The following is a 22,993-nucleotide window of genomic DNA, read 5'->3' on the forward strand; positions in this document are numbered from 1 at the left end:
CAGTGTCACATCTTTTTGGTGGTAAAATGAGCAATTTTGTCAGCAGGCTAAAAAAAAAAAAACAATCAGTGAGCTATTTTGCTTTGAAAAAAGACGAGAAGCTTCAAATACTCAATGCAAAATATAATATTTAAAATAAAAATCTTTATTTACTAAATGCAACCAAATGCTTTACGAAACAGGAAAAGAAACAAAATAAGTAATTATAATAAATCAATAAAAAAAAAGTGAAATAAGTCACTACAAATCAGTGAAGAGCTCTCAGATGAATATGTTTTAAGAAGCTTCTTAAAAGTGAGCAGAGCCTCAGGGTTTGGACTGAAAAAGCTTTATCCTTCATCATTTTCTGTCTATTGACTAGATTAGATAAAATACCTCCGACTAAGGCTGTGGGACAGGTGTTAACGGGTCAGAAACAGAACAGGGGCAGAGTGCTGTAAAAGTAATCAATAAAATACTACATTTGAAATGGAGACAGTAAAAGTTATTAAAAAGATTTTTCTTTTTAAACAAATGCTTAATTTGCTTTCTGTGAGCAGGAATTACAAAAAGATGGAAAAGCTGTGTAATACTGGGACAAAGACACAACAAAAACTAACTGGGTTACTTAGCAACATGTCAGAAATGTCAGGGAGGTGTGAAAGATTGTAAAAATAAATGAAGAATTTAAGAATAACATAATTTAACATACACTCATTGTTACACAGGACTTGAAGGAGACAAGAGCAGGTACTATACTTTATTATAACTCAGCACTCAGGAGAAGAAACATGGAAATTGACCTAAAATTCGGATGATTGGAGTCGCCAGTGGGACCACTGTAGAGACTCAAGGCAGACGAAACAGCTCTGGCCTGAACCAAAACAAATGCTGTTATCAAATTCGGCTCCCTGTGCTGGCCTTGGACGGCTGGTTGAAAGCTCCCTGGAATGTTTTGTTGATGGACGCTCAGTCCCCCACCCTCCCCTCACCCTCTTCACGGGCGATGGACTTCAACCTGGATCAGCCCTCTAGGATGCCCCACTATCATCAGGTGGCAGAGACTGTGAGGGAGAACTGGGGCAAAGTTCATATGCTCACTTCTACGCACACACATACATGCACCACACTCAAGTACACCACTACAGATACATCCCCCCGTGATTCACTGCCTGGGGCTGCTCCTTACCCCGCTCCTTCCACTCCCTGGCGGCGGGTCGACTGGACTGCGCTCGTGTCAGCTGCGTCCGGACTTGCTGTGATGGGAGACCCCCCCCCCCCCCCCCCCCGCCACGTGTTTCTGATGTTGTGATTGTATGAGTTTTGTTCTTTATGTACTGAGGAGTGTTTTTTGTATCTCAATAATGGGCCCTTAGGCCCAGTGTGGAGATGCCTTTTTTTTATCCTCTCCAGCTACATCTTACTCCCCTAATGTTACCTTTCACCTATATCTAAGACAAGGAGCGCTGTAGAAACGGCTGCTCCGTCAGTCTGCCTGTTCCTGTTGTGTTATATGCTGTTTTGTCTAGTCTTGGATGGGTTGTACTGAAAACATGAATTTCCCTGCAAGGGATTAATAAAGTATTTCTGATTCTGATTTCTGATACTAGCACCAGTACTGGAGAAGGCACCGGGGGTTGAGGAAGTCAGGAACGGTGAGGGAGTGAGTCCGTTAGGTGTGTAGTTTAAGGTCAGACAGGGAGTGCCTGTGGTGCTGGAGTATATGAGGACTAGGGACACAGTGGAAGACAGGTGTGACAGGTTGGCTTGATTATGATGAGCGGATGAGGAACAGGTGTGGAGGATCAGGGAAGTGAGGAGTGACTGGAGGAGTGGCAGGACAGGGGAGTGCTGAAGGAGTGGCAGGACAGACTGTAACACTCATACAGTTCACACACATCAGCCAGTCACTGCATTTAGTCATGTCGACATGGTCACGACAACTTGCTGAAGTTTAAACTGAGCATCAGAAGGAGGAGGAAATGGGATTTAATAAAAAGGCTGTTGGTGCCCCACAGAAGGGTCTGAAGCAGCTGTTTGGAAATAAAATACCTTTCTGATGTCAGAGGTCAGAGAAGAATGGGCAGACTGGTTGGAGGTGATAAAAAGGGAACAATTACTCACTGGTTCCAACCAAGATATGCAGGACAGCATCTCTGAACACACAACATGTCCAGCCTTGAAGCAGATGGGCGACAGCAGCAGAAGACCACATCAGTGTCACTCCTGTCAGCTAAGAACAGGAAACTGAGGCTATAATTTACACACACTCACCAACACTGGACAATAGAAGATGGAAAAAGTCGCCTGGTCTGATGAGTCCTGATTTCAGGTGTGTTATGACCCCTTTGTGTCTGGGGGTGAAAAGGGTCAATAACAAACCTGGCCCGGAGACAAATTTAAATGTATAAATAAAATATTTATTATAAACCAAATCAAATACAATTTCCTCTAAAATAAAACACGAAGCAGGTTCAGGTTCTAAATAACAAAAATTGTCCTACTAACAAAAATTTACCATTTCCGGCAAACAAAAGAAATATAACAAAAAGTGTCATTTTTCTGGTAACGTTCAGGTTAGCAATTTATACAGACAACACAAAACAATAAATGTCAGCCAGACTGTTAAAGTGCTGGAACTTTCACAGTATTCTACAAACAAAACATAAAGCTCTTAAACAAACAGAAAACTTCTAATGAGAGTGCCACTACATCCACATTACCTACGTGTAAACCAAAACTTCTCATACGGACGACAGTGTCTTTTCTCTACAGCCAGAATACAGTCCAGAGAAAGCTCTTACAATAAACCATAACCAACTACGAACACACACAGGGTGTAATGCACAAGAGAAATCCCAAAACCGGCGAACTGTGTGCCCATGGTACACAGCTGCCAGGAATAATGTCCATGCAACTTTTTATAGGAGCATGGTCCATGATGCACAGCCCCTTCGGGAGATTCTGGGACATCAAGCAACCAATCCGGACGGAGGAATGCAGAGTCGTGGCACAATCCCACTGCCAAGCTTCATATAGCAGAAATTCCACAGCTATTCCGGATACAGCATCAGGCTGATAAGCCAAGCGCCGTAACAACATGACAGCCTGGATCCAGCCCGCCTTGTATGAACAGTTCAGGACGGTGGTGGTGGTGCAGTGGTCTGGGCCTTTCTTAGCACACCTTGGCTACTTAATACCAATTGAGTATCATTTCAACGCAGCAACCTCAGTGGAATTACTGACCACGTCAGCTGGCTAAAATTTCTTAGAAATGTTTCTAAAACATTGATAAATTTATAAAGAATTAAAATAAGAACTTCCCATCCTGCTCTTAGGCAACAAACCACATTTTATTCCAATTCCCCTTTTCAAATGTTTTCAGTGGAGCATAACTTAATAATGTGAGTTAAAAGGAGACTTTGTTTTCTGGAACCATTGTGCTACAGTGGACGGAGATGTGCTGAAATGCTACATCATCACCATAATCGCTGTCCTATAGCTAATATTTCTCTCAGGAAATGGATACAGAAACATTTTATGGGTTGAATGAGAGTAATTGAGCAGTTCGAGGAGACTGACAGTGAGGAAGATGATCCCAGAAAAACCTAATCCCGGGGTCCTCTTTTCCACTTAGGATCAAAGTTCAGGCGTTAGTCAGAGGAGTCACATACTCAATATGAACATATGTGTGTGTTAGTGTGTGTGCAAGAGTGGGTCAAAATATGGCGTGTCCTTATTTATTTATATTTTTAAAGTAGATATCCTGTCCTCTCTGTGGATGAAGAAGAAGCTGAAGAAATTGATGATGAGGATGTTCTGCAGGTTACCCAGCAGAGAATTTAGCTGATAACCCAGGATGGAAAGGCCGACTTCCAGAATCAGATGCTATCATGTCTGATTTTAGCTTGTACAAATAGTAAAACGGGGTTACTTCTGACTTCTTACGTCTAACTATTCCCCTTCTTTTGGAACAAAAGAAAATGTATTAGAAATTTTCTTCTTGAGTTTTGTTTTTGTTTTTGTTATTGAGTATAAACTTCTATTTTTATTTATTGCAAATTCCTGTTGTTTTCTTTTTTTTTTTTTTGTTTAAGTTTATTTAATGAACTTCAGGCACTAAAAAAATCTACAAACTAAATTAATAAATAATTTGTATCTAGAAAGAACAAATCAGGCCTAAAGTGAATACACAATAAAGTAAAGATAATTGAACTAAATACTAGGTTGAACATGAAAATGATGAATAAATAAATAAATAAATAAAATATGTTCATTTTAAAATTGTAATTATTATCTACTTCTTTTGTGTGTGTTTGTGTGTGAAAGTATACATTTCTCTTTTAATAAGACACCAAATGTCACAGGCAATGACTTTAAACTAAAATAAATATTTATTTCATTTACTGTGAATAATTATTTACATTTTAACATTACACCTCATTAAAATACAAAAACAAGCATCCACCCTGCAGCTATGAGAATTTAGCCCATTTTGACAGCAAATTTAGCCCCGCTCCCCCCTCCCCCAAATAAATAAATAACTAAAACTACAGAGCCAAAATAAGCAAATAAACCAGACTCCCCGTCGATTCTGACAGTTATTCAGGCTGAACTATTTCTAATCTGAGTCAGATCTTCTCTAGAAATGTTTGGTTCCACAATCACTCACGTTTTTGCACCATTTGAGTCAACTCACACATTTAATATTCAACACTCGAGTGAAAGAAAAACTTTCACACTTTAGTAACAATTTTGCACATGACAGTAATCCTGAGTTTGCAGCAGCAGTGAGAATCTCCCCAACGTTTGTTCCGCGAGCACGAATGAGAAACTTCTCTCACATGACCCAACGCCGGGAACTCCGAAAGCCGAACGTGGTCCCCTCTGCCGACGCCGCCGTTACAATCCTCACTGCACGTTTTCATGGGATCTAACAGATCTCGCTGGATTCCTGTATGACGCACATAAATCCCAGCTTGATGATTTTGGGTTGTGAAAAGGAATTAAGAAAGCAAACAAACAATCAAAGCAAAATGCAAAGAATAATACAACCATTTAATTAAAATTACACTAAATTTATCATTATTATTTATCATTAAACTGTAAAAGTTACAAGGAAAACACCGTTCTACAACAGCTGTCTGGACAATTTACATAGCAATAAATAAAAAAAAAAATCTGAATTCATAATATCAAAACGACAATATTTGTGTGAATAATAAAATACCAACATCAGTTAAAAGATACACATCTTAATACACATAAGTGAACTAAGACCAGCTTTACTATTTCTGTTTCACTTGTTCAGAATGTTCATCTGACTCTTATCTTGTTTTATTTTTAACCCTCTGACTTCCTGCAGACAAATTACTTTCACAACCGTCTGAGCAAAGCTGGTGCTGCCGATAGAGTACGACTGATTGCTGTTGACACGTCGTCTTCAACATGTTTTCTCTGTTTTTTCCCACACAAGTGAATCTGTCAAAAACAAAAAACAAGCAAACAAAAGTATAGAGATCTTCGAAGTCTCACACACAAGCCACTCTAGGGAATTAAACGTCCCCCATTTGCCTCATTTTCCACCACTTGCTTTCCCCCAATTCTCATTTGAATACTAAAAACAAACAATCAACCTCACAGCTGAGCAGTGATGCAGAACTGTCAGTTTTGGTGCTTCGCAGCGGATTTGGCGTGAGCCTAGCCGAGCTGCAAAGATCAGAATAGCTGTTTTCACTTGAGACTTTCCTAGGAAACAAAAAGCATCATGTGTTTCTCAGAAATTATGAGGAACTCATAAAACATATGACTTCAGTTCCTTGAGAAATACATGAGTGTGATTTTGTCCTGTGTTCACACATCTATGATGACTCCCAAATAATGCAAGACAGACTCAAACACTTGGGTGTCCTACCTCACTGGATATCACTGAACTAACTAACTTATTATTTACAATCACTTCTAGGGAACAAAAGGGTTTTTCTAAAACTTTTGACCGACTATTACAACGTTCATGGCAGCTTATTCTAAACATAACTGTTCCCCCCACTGGTCACCAACTATAACTACAGTTCTGTCTGGTCAACATTTAAACATCAGGGATCTCTTGAGGGCCGTGTCCTTGTCCTGCAGGTTTCAGATGTATAACATGACTCCAGCTGCTTACCTTAGAGCAGGAAAGCATCTTAAACGAGTTTTAAGTCCCAGCTGTAGAGTTTATTAATGATGCCACTTCCTCAATGTTCAAAATGACTTTTTGTTTAAAATGACTCTCTGTCCTTTAGAGACGTGTTAATATATTTGCTCCCAAAGATCATTATGCACAATATTTTTACTCTAACGTATCACAGATTTAGCTTGCACATAAAAAGCATTCCTCATAAGCATAATGTAAAATAGCCATGAGAAATTAGTGATTTGTGCATTTATTGATTGTGTCTTTATAGACATTTAGGAAAACATTTAAACAAGAAGAACACAGAGGAACAGCTTTTCACGAAACACTCCTAACATGATTCAAGCCAAAAACCTTCAAGTTCGGGTCTGTTTTCAACCTCTGATGTTTTAAAACAACCTTACTTGAAATACCATTTCAGGGCTAAGAATTGGTTTCCTTGTGCTTTCAGCTGCAGTTTTAATAGTGTCTGGGATTTATTACTTTAAATTTATTTCTTTATAATAAATAACACCAGAAGTGGTTTGGGGTGTATGAAGGGGTTAACATATCCTTATAAGTACGAAACCAAAAGTGTAGTATGTTTCCCTAAATTTAAGGAAATTAGATCTGCATCTTTATAATCATCTCTGTCTTTGTGACATGAGTTAGAAAAAGATCCAGAGTGCTTCACTTGTCAGCATTTGTAAAGATATTAATTTTTCTGATTCACAAACACACATTTAATTAAAATGAGTTATGAACATAAATGAATAAAATGGTCCTGAAATGCATGAGGATTTTTTTATTTTCTAATCGTCACATGGAAATTAGCTGTACTACCTTTCATGATTTACATGTTGCACATGACTGCGTCTGAAGCAGCAGGAAACCTTTGTTTCCTTTACAACTGAAAAGCCATCGCTCATCCTGTTTAGTCCTGATGCAAAACAATGAATTTCAAAATAGAAAAAAATGTTTTAGACTAGACCACCAGTTTTTACTTGTTGAATATAAAAATGTACTTAATGAAAAAAGTGAAGCGTTCAACTTATGGATCAAAACAGATGTTTAGATGTCAGCAAATTAATCTGAATTTGGTGAATCAGCTTTGCAACCTTTCATATTTATTAGTCTTAAGTGGATGCATGCCTTGTAGTTACTGTCTGCTGATAGCAGCTTTTTTGTTCAAAGCTTATCCAGTTTTTTTAATTTTTTGTCATGTTTTTTTTTAGAATCTGGAAGTTTCGTCCACATGGAGCCAGAGTTTCTGTATAAGAGAATGAACGTGAAAAACATCTCATACATATTGTCCTTAAACCGATGACACCATAGCCCCACCTCTCCCTTACCTCCCTGCTTGCATGGCAGCTTCCACCATCAGTGTGTGAATGTGTGTGTGCGCTATATAAATACAGACCATTTAGCATTTACCTCAGGTGCCCTGCCAACAGCTAAAACAAATGTGGATTACAGAGTTCAATCATCTTGCAGAAGCAGCTGAAGGACATGACCTTTACAGCAAAAACAGAAAGAAAAAAAATGAAAGAAAAAAACTTCTCCCACACATGTTCCTGTTTGGAGTTTTCTGTTTTGCCAGTTAGCAAGCAGTGTTAACGTGGTGCATTACCACCACCCACTGGTAGAAGTATGGTCAGGAGTATGGATTAGGATAGGAAGGCCAACCCCCCCCCCCCCCCCGAACCAGACATGTTGTCACTAGAAATCAAAATCTGAAGTTATAATGTTTATCTCTTGGCCTGTTCTGCAAAATTTCTGGAACTGGAAGTTGGACTTTTATTGCTCTGATTCTTTTGACCGTCTAAGTCCTTTTTCTCTCATATTGTTGCACCAAACCGGAGTTTGTTGTTTGGATTTATTAACAAGTCCAGTATGTCCCAGCCTCAGCCTCGATATTATATCTCCTGTTTCCTGCAGTCCTCCTTCTGCCTCCCAATGTTCTTTTTAGTCTGTGTCGTCCTTTTTTCGCTTCCTCCCTTTCCTACCATTGCTCCTTTAACCTACCTTTAACAACACTTCTTGCTTCTGTTTTGAATGAGCCAGGCTGTGCATTCAAAGTGGCTGGTGTGTTTATATCCGCTTGCTAGCGTGTGATGCAGAGCGTAAAATTCATCTGCAACATCGCACAGCATCCTGGAAGAAAAAGTTGTTAAGTGCAGTTTCTCAGCCTCGGGACACCGCTGGGTTCCACAATTCCAGAAATGCACATAATGAATGTCAATGTGCCATCAAACAAGTCTGGAATGCAGAATTTTAAGTAGGCTTTAAATCTTTTCTCCTTATTAAGCTGCATTTTGTTCAGGTAAAGTGCATAAACAACACCACACCACTGACTTTTTTAAAAGTCAGATTATATTTGAACAAACACGATTTTTTTCCTTTTTGCAGACTAACCATTTGAATGCATTGCACCAGAACTGGAAAGTGACTTAGGTAGGTTGGAAGAATCAAAGTAACATTGCTAGCATGTGATGTGTCAGGATGCAGGTTCATTCTGAGCTAAAACAAGATGAACAGTGTTTACTTTCTGTACTGGTGTATTAAGATGGGTGAAAGTACATTTCTCTTTTTCAGAGAAGCTGCTGCTCTTTAGCTGCCGTCCCAGTTTGTGGTTATTACTGATAAATGATGTGCTGCTGTAAATCCTGCCTGGTTAACAATGCATGAGAGAGTGAACTAAAGGTGGCAGCTGCTAGTTTTAGTTTCATTTTTCCAGACAGATCTTTTATTCAGGTCATTTTGGACACACATGGGACAGTTTACATTGAGTTATACCGTAATGTAAATTAAAGTAGAAGCAGAATCTGAAGGAAAATAATTATAAATACTCATTAGATACAGGTTATGATTTAAATGATGAGGCCAATATGTTGTTGCTGCAAACAGTGCTGCTCTCACGCTGCATGTCCTGCTACTGTAAAATGAAATACTCGGAGGCTAATGAGAATGTAATGTGAATTAATTAGATCAATATTTAGTTTGTGGGGATGACAAGAGCTGAGAAAAAAAAGGGAGCATCGATAACTGGACTGTCATTAAATGAGTAACCTTGTCCAACGAGAGTGCATTAAAATAATTAGAAAGTAGTGTTGTTTAATGTGGGGATAACACAGCTGGACTTCACATGTTTTTTTTTTTATCTTGTCTTGTTCATTTTGTGACGTATTTATCATGTGACATAAACACAAACTTGATTTTATGTCACAGCTGAGCCATTTATGTCAAATGAAGCTGATAAAATGGAAAAAACAAGACAAGAAATCACCTTGAAGTTTTAGTTGAACTGAATGAACTGAAAATTACTCTTAAAAATGCTTTTAAATCAGAATGCAGTACAGCTGTGGTGCTTATGCAGCCAGTTTTTCTTCGGATGTTAAATTTGCAGCTCTCGGTCAACATAAATTCAGCAGCTTCTAAGGGAAAATCCTTCAGAGCTGGAACTGTGCCAGCACTGAGTCTCCTGCCACTCCTGCTTTACAGTCCATCTAGTTTACAAAATCCATGCATACACAGATTAAACACTTTTCTGTGATATTGTCTCACATGCATGAATTTCACAGTGTAGCATTACCCGTGTGGAAAATAACACATACACGAGAGCCTTTCCATATTTGCATTATTTTGATTCTCTGCACGGTTGATCCATCATCAAAATGTCTGCAATGTATTTGAACAGCTAAGTGAAGCCTTTTTTTAAGGGACACAGTAACTTTGGGGATTAAGCTCTGGCAAGCTTCCACTCTGCTGAAGTGCCCTTGAGCAAATAAATACTCACCTTGACAAAAATGAGCTTAAGAATACTGCAGCTGACCCAGACCTCTGACACAGAACACATAAATGGGAAATGCATTAAATTTGTTTTATCAGTGGCTCCAGTTAAATCCTGCAGATCCTGCTGAAATGAGACAACCTGTGATTTGAAACCTGCACTTCTTTCCAAACTATACTCACTGATCACTATTAAGTCCACCTTGCTAGTACCAGGTTAGACCGGCCTTTCCCTTCAGAGCTGCCTTAAATGTTGGTGTCACAGATTCTACAAGGTGTTGGAAACATTCCTCAGAGATTTAGCTCCATGTTGACATGACAGCATCACACAGTTGCTGCAGGTTTGTCGGCTGCATCCATGATGAGAATCTCCCGTTCTACCACATCCCAAAGCTGCTCTACTGGACTGAGATCTGGTGACTGTGGAGGCCGTTGGAATGCAGCGAACTCAGCATCATGTTTAAGAAACCAACTGGAGCTTTGTGACATGGTGCATTATCCTGCTGGAAGTAGCATCTACACTGAGGTCATAAAGGGACAGACATGGTCTGCAACAATACTCAGGTAGGCCGTGGGGTTCATAGGCACAAAGGCACCCAACAAAAATAGCCACACTATTACAAAAAAAAAAGTAAACAAGCAAAGGGGGCTGCATGAATATTAAATAAACAAACAATATAACAAACAAACAAAAAAAACTAACAAAAACAATTGAAACAAAATGTCTTTAAAGAAACACAAACTGACCACAAAGGAAAAGCAAAAAAGACAAACACAAAACTTTTAAAAACAAAGAAATACAATTAATTATTAATATGCAACAAACAAACAAAATACAAGAGAAGAAAATGTCCTAAATAAACAAACAGATGGAAAATGATTAGAAATAAACAACCTGAAAAGAAGCAAAATCAACCAAAATAAATAGAAATATCTGCCAGAAAAGCCAAAACAAAACACAAGTCACACCGGTGTGCGGGGGTCTTCCTCTGGACACTCGTCTGCTCGCAGGCCTGTTGTTTCGTAATCCCTAATTCATTAAGGAGGTTTCAGGTTGCGTTATGCTCTGGGATGATGCATTCATGTGCAACCCATCACACTTCTTAAACCTTCTGAAAGGAGCAGGACAAGTCAGTGGATTTCCACAATATCATCATCCTCCATTCAACCTTCTTTCTTCCTCCCCCCCACCCACCCCCAACCTTCTTCCCTTCATCCCTGAGTGCATTTCTCCCCAGGCTTGTCCTCCTCTACTCTCCACACATCTCCAGCCTTTTGCCATTATGAAACCAAACTTTTCTAATAAATATCATCTTCTGTGTCCATTTTATCAGATATATTAAATGGAGATATACCACGTATCAGAAAGATCACTTCTTCTCTTCCCGTCCTCCACCGGCTGGCTCCACTAAGTTAATGCTCCAACATTAGTTGCAGTATCTGTACTGCAACACAGCAACACAAGATTGGATTACAGTGGGATTTAATGGATGGCGGGACATTTTCTGCTCTGTGGAATTGATCGTCTCCAGGGACTGCCAGCATGTGACGGGTTCACATGGATTGTACTTGTATTTCCTGTGGAAGGTTACAGTTGTAATAAAGTTGGTTTTAGCAGTTTTGCTTTGCTCATCCCCCCACCTCCACGTTTCAGGGCCCTCTTGAAATTTTCTGCTTACAGCTTTTTACCACTTTACCTTTGTCCTTGAACTCCCTTTTTTTAAAACACCTCTTTTTTCTTTATACCTTTACTGGCTCCATTACTAAGCTATACACACTCTCTTTTAAGCTTCTTGCTCTTTTATCCTCCATCCTCTTCACCACTAAAACCTTTTCTTGTCTCCTTGTTCTCTGTCTCATCCCTGTCCTCCCTCTTCTCTAAAACTAACTTCTCCCTCCATTCTTTGCAATCTCCCCTCCTCTCAAGTATCACGCAATCCCCTCCTATCCCAATTCAGTGAACTCTTGCAATCTCCCTCCCTCTCATTGTATCTCCCTCTACCTCTCTCTTTCTCCCCTTCATCTCACCTCCAGCTAGCCGGAGCTCCCTCCTCCTCCTCCTCCTCCTCCTCTTGGATCGTTGAGTCTGCCTGCTCTCCACTTTTCTCTCTCTCCCTCTCTTTATACCTCTCACTCTCTCTGTTGTCTTATCTCTCTTTCTCTCCCTTTCTATCTCTTTCTCTCTGTCCTCCACTTCTCTTCAGCTGCCAGAAGCTCGCAGGCTCACTGCTCTCCATTAAAGACAGGATTCAGAAGCACTTCGGACAAAGACCTTGTCACAGGAGGTAAGTGCCTCTGCATGTATTTTGTGGTGGTCATACACCTTACCGGCTCTGGCAGCTGCTTTTGTGATGGTGAGGAGAAGAGAAAATGACAGATAAAAAGATGTGGAGAGAGCCAACTGTTCTGCAGTGGAGGGGAAAGTGACATGACAGAATACTGAAGAGAATGTAAAAAAAGAGGCAGAGAATAGTGGATGTTGATGATGTTGATGGTGTGTCGGGGGGAAAGTTAGAAATAAGGCTGTTTTAATGCTGCAGTCAGAAACAACCGCTGCATCAGAAAAAAAGACAAAAAATGAGAGTTCAAAGAAGATAAGAAGAAAAAAAAACGTTGAGCAGCAAATGGAAATATTTCATGGAAAAGGGAGAGAGGAAGAATTGGTGGATGAGTTTTCCCCACCGCTGGAGCATCCGCTTGTCTACAAATGCAGCGGCACTTGCCTCCTCCTCTCCCGTAAGAATCCCATTCACAAACAGGACCTGAAAACAGGCGATGGTGATTGGTTCCCTGAGCACTGTGTGTTTCTGTGTGCTTCAGCGGGAGTGTGTGTCAGAAAGACAAAAGAGGAAGATATGGAGCAAAAGAGAGGGAGGATGGGTGAAAACATGTTACATTCCTGTGCTTTAGAGTGAAAGCTTGAATGAAACTGCAGGGTGTGCTCTTGTACATTAACATCATCTATAATTCCACAGTCCGTACTACACACTACTGCAGTGATGCTGAGTTACACGCTGGTGGAGCGTTTTACAAAGGGATTTTCTGCATAATGTTACATCACATTGACAGAAAGATGTCTTTGCAGACTCAGGCACAAGTGATGGTTTTACATCAGACTTAAACTCTTTCTCTCCAATGGCGTCATTCTCGAAGCCATTCCAGATTGTTATCCCCGTCTCCGCCACTGTTGCTGCAAACCCCTCGTAGATTAACAGCTATCCGAAGAGAGAAGCTCTCCAGCGTTTTTAATGCAGGCCAATTATTAACTGAGATTTGCTGTAGTACAATATTTTACTACATAAGTAATAGGTTTTACGTCATTGGACCAAGAGGAAAACCACAGGATTATCTAAGGGATGTTTTGTGTAATAGTGTAAAAGGGGGAAGAAAAATAAAGGAAAGATCAACATCAGTAGGAATCTCTGGACATTAAAGGTTATTTGTGTTGAGAGTTAAAAAAATGAATAAATAATCTATAATAATAATAAACATATTAGGGAAATTTATAAGCTTAATGAATAAAGTATCTAAAATTGCTCCAAATCTAAAGCAGCTAATGTCTCTAAAGCAATTAATAGAATTTTGAACTGTGCTGTGGAAAGACTGAAAAGCCCAATAATGGATGCTGAAATTAGGGCAATTTATTTTCACTGTGCAGTGCAGGTATAGCACTTAGGGCCATCTGGATGATTCAGTTCTTTTTATGGAGGTCTGATAACTGAGAGTAGCAATAATCTAGACTAGAAAAAGTCATAAGAGATAAAAACAACCATAAATAACCTGATGCTTTAGTTGTCAATATTCTGATTTGAGCAGAAAGTTACTGCTAAGTTAGTGGCATGGTAATATGTGGCAGGTTACTTCTAGTTACAAAAAAAAAAAAAAAAAAAAAGACAGAAAGAATAATTGAACGTCATAGTTTAATAAGTCATTTTCAGAAAACTGAAGGGTTTTGAAATAATTCCTAGGGTAGATAAATTTAGGAAGAAGCCACAGAAGTACATAGAAAGTGGATTTCATCACACATTCAATGTCATTTCCAACTTGTCATGTGCTGCCGCTTGATCAAGACCCCTTTGCTTAAGTGTTCAACCTACATAGTTCTCCTTTATATTATTAGTCATCCTTCTGTGGTAGTAGGTGATGCATCAGTTGTGCCATCAGCAGAAAAATGTCATTCGTATGGCTTATCAACAGTTAACATGAAAGGAAGTCAGATGGGAGGAAGTGGAGAGACACCCAGCTATCAAGTATGTGGTTCATGTTTGAGGCCAAACTCGACACTGGCGTTTTTCACTTCCTTTTTTGTCTTCTTCCATTTTATTTCCTCCCCTCGACAACTGTAGCATAGTGCCTAGATATGAAACGAACAAGGTAAAAGTTCATCAACATAAACAATTAAATACATATAGCTGCTTACATTTCCCACATTGGTATAGTAATCTGTCTTACAACTGTAACATTACCAGTTTGGGAAACTCTGCCTGTACAAGAATGGAAGTGAGAATGTGTTGTTTTCATTTAAACTTAGAGACGCATTTGAGGCAATATCTAATGATGTGAACAAATTTCCTGTTGAGCACTTGCAATCAGCTGGAGTCTCCTCTTTCTGTTATCGCTGGATATCATTGAAGTACACAGAGACTTACAGTAACCACCCTTCATCTTCCTGCATTTTATGCTCTCCATAAACGTCTATCACTGCCCCCCCATCAGACATAAAAGTCAACCTTGATACATGGTGGAACATCTCCCAATTTCATGGAAATCCAGCAATTTAACAGGGATGGAGATCTGTCAAGTGTGAAATACCCAGGTGTGAAACAATGTTCCTGTGGAAGGACACCTCACATAAGTTGTGTGTGTTGTAAGGTGTGTGAGAAAATCTGAATTCAAAGGCCAGAGAAAGAGAGATTATTTATGTATATATGTCCCTGTGTGAGGGGACAAAGAAGGCAAAGATCTTGGTTTAACTAAGAATTAATAATAATTAATCTCAGATGGATCTGATAAAAATGTGTTCAGTACGTTCACATCTGGCATTAGAATGAGTCTGAAAATCCATTTCTAGTGACCACATATGACCAGATTATTTTCCCTTCTTCTTGATATGGAAACAAGCATGTTAACGTCATGAGATCTTTATTTTTTAAGACTAAAGACCAGATTCCTGCCTTGGTCCTATTTGCAAATCCATTTGCACCAACTAGCAGGGGAGCTGCTAGGGTTGGAAATCTGCATGTGTAGCTCAGAGGAAAGGCTTTCCACATCTGGATTCTCAGCAGTGTGTGTATGAAAATAGTGTGAAACAAAGGAAGTGTTGAGATGTGTCACCAATGTTTGTGTTTCAAGTGGTGAAGAACCAGAGTGAAAAGAAGAGTAGAACTTTCTTCCCTGTGTCCATGGGAGTGGGACAGGTGCACAGCATGAGGAAGTGCATTAACACCCGTGTGTGTGTGTGTTTTGACAGTATGTGATTAATTACAAGAACCTTAATGCAGCTAAATGGTGGTTTGGGGGCTTTGATTTGAGTGATTGTATACCTTTTTTCTCTCACTGCAAGCCACACTTGTATGCACACAGTAAGCACACTTGTATATTCTTGTGGTTTAATATCTGAGCACAATGATAGATGTCAGTACTACTGAACTGAAATAGGGACATTATCTTTATGTCATTTGTAGCATGAAACACTCACAACTCAATCTAATTAATGACTTCCTTTGGTTTCATTGGTCCCAGCATCCTTGGGCAAGACAATGTACTTGATGTTGTCCCTGGAGCAACTGTCACTGTGTGAGGGAAAGACAGAGAAAAGCTCCTCATAGGTCAGTGACTAAGAAGCACTGAATCGATGTGTGTTTGAAAGGGTGAATGCTGCTTGTTAGGAAAAGTCCTTCAGTAGACAACAAGATGGAAAAAATACTATTTAAATGTAGTCCTTTTACAGTTTATGGTTATAATTTTTTAGCAGGGCAGTATTAATAATGTTTAACAATTAAGTTTAGCTTGCACATAACATCTTGATAATTAGAACAAAGCGCTGCTGAGGCCAGAGGGATTGGTGGATAAGCTAACATACTTGTGCATGGCCAGTTTGAGCTAGTTTCCAACTTTAGAGTCCATGATGTTATTTAAGAAATTTCAAGGCAGTCCATCAAGCAGTTAAAGATGCAGTTTATGGTAGATGTGGTAGTACTGAATTTCTGCTTTTCGTATCCTAGAAATCATCTAGCAACTGATCTGCATGATGAAAAGATACAACATCCCCATTTGCTGAAAGGGACCAAAGGGATTCAGTTACCTGATTTGGACAACCTAGGGAATGGGCGCCTCTAGCGATGTGCAAGGTCAGAAAGACTGCAGTGCAAGAGCCAATTATTTTCAGGCCATTGAGACCTAACATGGCTGCTGACCAGAATATTTAGCCTTGGATGCATTGCCTGTCTGTTTCATTGATTACCTATCCTTCAACAGGATTGACAATGAAGTAGAATCACAGACTGCAGAGAAGAAAAATACTTTAGTGAATCACTTCTTATCTCTGTAGTTTTGCACTGGTGGCAGACAGGATGCTACTGTGACTTTCTGCCATCTTGAGGTTCAGGGTGGTATTACACAAGAGCAATGGCTCAACCTGATGAGATTTTACAGTCAAGATCAAAGTACTGGACTCTAAAACAGACTGATATAAAACTGCCACCCTTCAGTGGCGGAAAATGATGCAGCAGACTGTCACCACTATGCCTGTTATCCATCCTGGATGTCTTTAAGTTGACCTGCATTCAGGCATGTGCATCAACACACTGAGAAGAACGTCGCCGATGGTTGGATTGATGACTTCACATCAGCACTCGTGAGTGCATACAGTAAGTGAGTGCATACAGTAAGTGTGTGCATACAGTAAGTGTGTGCATACAGTAAGTGTGTGCATACAGTAAGTGTGTGCATTCTTGCGTGTTGTTGGGGGAGGCTATCCTTCGTCCTACATTGCCAGTTGCCCTCGGGTACTCTTTTTTTTTTCTCCCCCTGCTATACAGTGTAGTGGGGCACGGAGATGTGATTGAGAATGTGTACAAACAGGATGGAAGATTGCTGGTGGAAAGATACAGGAGTAGTTATTTGTTTGGACTTGTAATTGTACTTTAGGGATCTTAGGAAACAGTTTAGAATAGTTAGAGGGAAGCACAGTGCTTATTCTATAAGCATTGTGCTTAAAAATATCATTTAATTAGGTTCTTTTTCTGTTTACCTCTGATTTTTAGGATTCTGATTTATTATCATCTCTTGGCTTATCTTCCAATCCACACTTTTCCCCATTTTGCCAAATGTTTAAATATCTTATTTTCTCACTCTTTACATTCTATGAGCTGATGTATAGTTTCAGGGTGAGCGACGATTGCAGAGCATATGGCCGCCTCATTGCCACGGTGCCTCTGCAACTTAAGAGGTTGTCGGGATAATTAAAACACCATCATTCCTCACCACAGAACTTAGGTCGCTCTGAGAAAATTTGCATTTGAGCTGATTTCAGGAAAAGCACAATTAACCCCCTGTTCAGAGCCTTTGATTTTAACTGTATTAATCAAGCACAGATTTTGATAAAAACTGGATGAAAAGTCTTTTATTTAAAATGCAACGAGCACTCACAGTCTAGACACAAAACTTGGGACTTTGACCAGATGATGCAAACTGATGCGAATGGGGATAAACGTGCCTGAAAATGTGTGCACTGATGCAGAGCAGGTTACTGATGACATTTGCTTCTCCTTTCCCCCCAACCATCTAATCACAACCACCCAGCAAACACACACATTAATAAATGCCCCTGTTATCATAATGGGCTCTGACAGAAGGCTGTGATAGCTATACAGGCTCCCTAGAGTCCTCACTAGTTAGTTGTCGTTGCCAAGGTCAAGGACAGATGTTGTGCTATGCGGCCAGCATCTGGACAGAGCTTGATGGTCTCGATAATACACAGGTTGATCAGTGTAAAACGTGCCTGGCGCTGCCTGTTCAGGGCTCAGTCTTGTGTGTATGTGTCTGCAGACATTCATGTAACATCGTGTGCTGGCACCAGTGTGTGTATGTACTGTAGGATTGTGTTTGTTTGTTGCTGGAACAGAGACTCTAATAAGGAGTCATGAGTGTGAAGTGAATATAATTTGTAGAAACGTCACTTGTTGTGGTCTGACAGCATAGCTGCAGACAGAGCTCAGCTATACTTTGTTAGGTTATGTGAAGGTGTTGCACGGTGCTAAAATGAATAGGGTCTCAGGTGTTAAGCTGCCCTGCAACAGACAACAAATGTGTTTAATTAAAAGGTTATTTTCCTTTGTTTTATCATTGCAGCTTCCTCACTGCTATCCTCTGTCAGTGCATTAGGTGTTCAAGTAGCTAAATCTACATGAACCCATATTCTTAGATGCATTAATTTACATTTGTACGAAATGTTCTGAATGGAAAGTGCCTCCTTCTCAAGAGAGGCCCAAAGGTTATTTGAGCAATTTAAAGTGATGGGTGTGTTTGCAAGCACAGCAGGTGACAGAAGTTTGAATATTTTTAGCGAGGACAAAAAGTTGATGCTAACTTTAGACAGTCACAGAGGTCAGTCCAGAGCAACAAGAGTCTGCCTGTATCCAATTAGGAAACCCATGACCCCTTAAATGAGATCATTAACAAAGCCATGGTCAGGTGGGACAGAGAGCGAGAAAAATGGGAAGAGAGGTCTCCTGTTAGTTTAGCTAGGTCTTTTTTCTTTTTCTTTTTTCCAGAAAGAGAAAATTAATTGGATGATGGTGTGGCCTATTTAGTCAAAGCTACTTACAGCCTCCGTCTTTAGGGAGAAAAATCTTGGTATATATAGATTTACAATGTTTCTGGAACTGTGAATGGTGTCCAAAGTTTATACATCTGGTCAATTAACAAATTTACAACTATACAAATGCCACTCTTTCATTTGTAATGACAGACACCTTCAGCCAGTTGTTCATCACTAAGACTGAATAACTTAAAAATGCTGTGTATTCATAGAGTTCAGAGATCACACCAGAGCTAATGCAGATGCACATAATCTATGTCTTTATTAAAACCTTCAATGGCACTAAAATCAAACTATTACAGAAACAAACTTTTCAACCTTTTTACAATTTTCTCAAGTAAAAACCTTTTCCACCAACATATATTTTATCTTAATATATTATGTAAATTAACTATATTATTACTCTCCTCCAGAAAACAACCCTATACTCTACTGGTGATTACAAATAATACACTGGTTTTCTCTTTCAGACCTAGGGTAATGCTGTACACACCTTTGTTTTATCACAATAAAACAAGCAGTTTAAAACAGTAAAACAGACAGATAAAAATATAATTAAATTAAAAGACCTAGCCTAATGATCCTGCTCTCCAGGGTTTAAAAGCTAAAGTAAAGAGATAAGTTTTCAAAACACATTTAAAATTATTCAAATCTTTGGCACACCTCACAGAGAGAGGAAGTCCATTCCAAAGTTTTGGAGCCACCACGGAGAAAGCTCTGTCTCCCCGAGTGACTAACCGAGTCCTCGGGACTACTAACCTGAATTGATTTTCCGACCTCAGTGCCCTACCAGGACGGTGGTGGTGAAGCAACTCGGACAAATAAAGAGGTGCTAGACCATGTAAGCATTTAAAAGTCAAGAGTAAGAGTTTAAAAGAAATTCTAAAAGCAACAGGCAGCCAGTTAAGGGATCGCAGCACTGGCGTAATGTGCACAGAAGATGGAGCAATACCACCAGAAATTACAGAGGCAGCGCTGAGCAGATGCGACTGGCGAAAGAAACAAACCAGAGAAGAAGAAAAGGATCCGGAAGGGGAAAAAAAGCAGAAGAATGAAGATGAGCACACAGCTGTAGAAACTGCACATGTTTTTGAAGAAAAACTATATAAGTGTTTAGGGCATGTTGAGCAGTTGAAAATAACTTTATAGAGGTGCATTACCGCTGCCAAACGGTGTCTGAAACTGATGTCAGCTTGCTGGAGTGAACTCTGAACTCAGCACTACCCACTGGTGGAGGAATTGACTCAACAACCATGGCAATGCAAAAAATGAAAGTATGAGGACGGCGATGTATGACAATGTTTGAAATAGACATCGCTATTTACTTACGTAAGGGAGCACAAATGGGCCATTAGTCCAATTCAGGGTCGTGGGGAGGCTGGAACCTATCCCAGCACATAGTATACAAGAGGCAGGGTGCACCCTGGACAGGTCACCAGTCCATCACAGGGCCAACACAGAGGGACAAACAGCCACTCACGTTCACATTCACTCCTATGGAGAATTATAGTCACCAAATATCCTCATGCATGTCTTTGGATGGTGGGAGGAAGCCTCCTGAAGAGAACCCACACATACATTAATATAAACCTAAAGCTAATTAATTGACTTTATTTGAAATGACTGACTTTTTTGTTATAATATATAGAAATAATTGGGAAATAATTTTCATGTACCCTGAAAATGATATGAGTGTTACAAGCATGTAAATGCTGCTTCAGATCTAAGCGAGAGATACAGAAATATGTTGTGTTCATTCTTAAAGGATTAAAAAGATAGTAAGGAAACTTCATTGCATATTCTATTTTTTAAGGTAACGTTCTGAGGAATAAGTCCTGAACAGTTTCTTGGTGCTTCTGCTCTAAAATGAAAATTCTCGTAATCCTTGTGCTGAATACTAATATCTAAATTCTTGTGTTTGTGTCAAATTTATTATTCCTAAAAGTGGGAATAGTCAAACTGAGGGAAGCTTGCAGTAGATCTGCAGGGATCACGTGGGAGAAGAAAAGCTGCTATAAAAGCCCAGCACTCTGTCTACAGAACAAATGCTGTATCTCAAACCACCTCAGACATGTTTCAATGTGGAGCAAAGGACGGTCAGTTGAAAGTGTATTATAAATCCATGTTGTGAATGACAAGGCCAGAGCTGCAGCCTTGCGACGCAGTTTTTATTGTGAACAATATTCATCAGTCCTACTTTATATGTCATATTTCAGGGAGCACCCGTCCCTCAGGAACAAAGGCAAGGATGCCGATGAGAAGGAAGTTTTCCATCCTGTCATCACTTCATCCTCTGACTGTTCTCCCCTTTCACATGACCTTCATTGTCTATTCCCTGACTGTACATTTAATTTAATCCACAACCATTATCCCCTCATCCATCCTATCGCTTCCCTACCACCATCTCCGCATTGCCTGCTCTGCAGCTGTTTTCCATACAGAGGCTTTCTCATCAGAGAGAGGGCTTAAAACTTTAAAGCCAATCTTGATTTATTCAAGCCAGAACCGGGTTGGTATGTCATATAAAAAGGAGAGCACATGATTTTACCTAAAGCTGACCAAATGTAGGACCAGGCTTTTACTCTACTTGTACACACAGTTACTGAGACTGAACTGATGGTGATACAGACACACTATGTTTCCTCAAATTGGTGCCTAGGGAAAGGCTTATTAGTTTGATTCTCATTTTTATTAGTAAGACCTTATTTTTAAGGACTAAAACCAAATCTGGAATGGTTCACAAAGAGGCGGCTAGTTTTCACACAAATAAGTTCAAATGCATGTCAGCTGGAAGCACATTGATTCCTGTGGGAATCTGTGAAATCTCAGATACGTGTTAAACACAGTTTTTCCCCTTTAGAGTTTTCCACTGAAAAAGTTTAACATTGGCTGTGGATTGCAGAGAAAGATTGTACTGTGTGCAAGAAAACTTGATAAACAAAGCAAACAGGCAAAGAAATCATCCAATTTAACTTTTTTTTTTTAATCAAGCATTTAACTTTATGTAAGATTTCTTTTGGATCTCTGTAAAGATCCAAAAAGGGCTTTAAAAAACTCATTTAACACATGCTGTAGTATTTTTACAGTTCTGGTTTTTCTTATATAAATATAAAAAAAGTTTCATCTTAGAAGAGCTTTTCAACTCAGGGCTCAGGGAAGTTAATGCCACAAGAGAGTACGAATGTAATCTTATTTTCAGGTTATTAAAGAAAAACAAAATGCGTCATTAAAACGAGTAAATTTGTGGTTAAATTGCTAACTTCCACTTTGCTCCAGCTGGTGTTGGTAATGCTCTACTGTGTTGTTTTACTGAGTCTCTTTAAAAATGGAAAAGTTAAAATCACTTTATACTTTTTGGTGAGTTTAGGTATCATTAGAGAAAAATAATATAGAAAACAACATGCAGGCAAAGCCCACATCTGATGGTCCCATTGGTCCATCATTAAAAGCTCTTTCTGTGGAGATATTTGCTGATGAATGTCCATCAGTGCCAAAAATAAATAGAACAACTTGAGTCTTTTGTTTATGTTGTTGGTCTATTAGGTTCTGCTGCAGCAAAGAAAATCTTTAGGGAATAACAGTTCGATTGAAATAATCATGTTTGTGTTTCTTTTTTTTTGTGTAACTTCATTTTTCTTCCTCTGAGTGGGATACTCAGTTTGTGGTTCGTGCCACTTTCAGCATGACATGACATTGTAAGACGCTGGAAAGGAAGAACCTTTCCAACAATGCCACCCAGTAAAACTGGGATTATCTACGGCAAGCCTGTGGTTTGGTGGGAGCTATCACAACAGAGCAGCCTAAACAAGAGTTTCAAGTATAAAAGTCAGTTTTATTACAATTATTGTCCATTTAAAAATGAAAAGTTCCTCCATCCACTTGGGTCAGAAAGGTTAGAAAGTAAGTTAAAATATATATAACTTTAATTTATGTGCAGCAGATCAATCTGTGTAGTCTTCGTATGTGTGGGTACAGTATGTTTTTTCTTGTGTTGAGGAGGAGGGACACACCGTCAAACTGGGAGCAGATGTAGCTCCCTGTAACTTCGAGGTGGGCCGATTACTATGTAGACCCAGGACAGAGGATAGCACAGGCCAGAATCCCAGAGGCAGCTACAGGGAGGTGGTCACTTGCTGCAGCGATAAGAGACCAAATCCAGGGGTCTATAAGGCCACAGATTCTGTGCAACTCCACACAGAAACCCAGACACAAAATGGGTGTTGTCTCCAAGTTTAAAACCAATTCCACCC

General features: G+C 39.5%; 1 protein-coding gene across 1 annotated transcript in view; it reads left to right on the plus strand.

The window, feature by feature from the left end:
* Positions 1-12,076: 12,076 nt before the first annotated feature.
* The window catches only part of pvalb6 (parvalbumin 6), a 48,581-nt gene continuing 37,664 nt past the window's right edge, over positions 12,077-22,993 (plus strand). The window contains exon 1 of the mRNA XM_042009563.1: positions 12,077-12,207. The gene's annotated coding sequence lies outside the window, so the exon portion shown is untranslated. The remainder of the gene's footprint in view (positions 12,208-22,993) is intronic.

This window comes from Melanotaenia boesemani, chromosome 2 (assembly GCF_017639745.1).
Source record: "Melanotaenia boesemani isolate fMelBoe1 chromosome 2, fMelBoe1.pri, whole genome shotgun sequence".
Classification (NCBI taxonomy): domain Eukaryota; kingdom Metazoa; phylum Chordata; class Actinopteri; order Atheriniformes; family Melanotaeniidae; genus Melanotaenia; species Melanotaenia boesemani.